This window comes from Rhincodon typus, chromosome 8, assembly GCF_021869965.1.
Source record: "Rhincodon typus isolate 14 chromosome 8, sRhiTyp1.1, whole genome shotgun sequence".
NCBI lineage: Eukaryota > Metazoa > Chordata > Chondrichthyes > Orectolobiformes > Rhincodontidae > Rhincodon > Rhincodon typus.
This window is the reverse complement of record NC_063339.1, coordinates 2,349,359-2,349,728: the sequence shown is the minus strand read 5'-3', so window position 1 is coordinate 2,349,728 and position 370 is coordinate 2,349,359. Positions and strand designations below refer to the sequence as shown.

Genomic DNA, 370 nt, shown 5'->3' with positions numbered 1-370 from the left:
CCGCACTGTCGGAGGGTCAGTGCTGAGGGAGGGGGCACTGTCGAAGGGTCAGTGCTGAGGGACCGCTGCACTGTCGGAGGGTCAGTGCTGAAGGAGCACCGCACTGTCGGAGGGTCAGTGCTGAGGGAGTGGGCACTGTCGGAGGGTCAGTGCTGAGGGAGCGCCGCACTGTCGGAGGATCAGCGCCGAGGGAGCGCCGCACTGTCGGAGGATCAGCGCCGAGGGAGCGCCGCACAGTCGGAGGGTCAGCGCCGAGGGAACGCCGCACTGTGGAAGGGTCAGTGCTGAGGGAACGCCGCACTGTGGAAGGGTCAGTGCTGAGGGAGTGCTGCACTGTTGGAGGGTCAGTGCTGAGGGAGCGCCGCACTGT

At 67.3% G+C, this 370-nt stretch overlaps 1 protein-coding gene across 1 annotated transcript in view; it reads left to right on the top strand.

Moving 5' to 3' along the window:
• The window catches only part of esr2a (estrogen receptor 2a), a gene marked incomplete at its 3' end in the record, with an annotated part of 178,668 nt that overhangs the window by 177,526 nt on the left and 772 nt on the right, over positions 1-370 (top strand).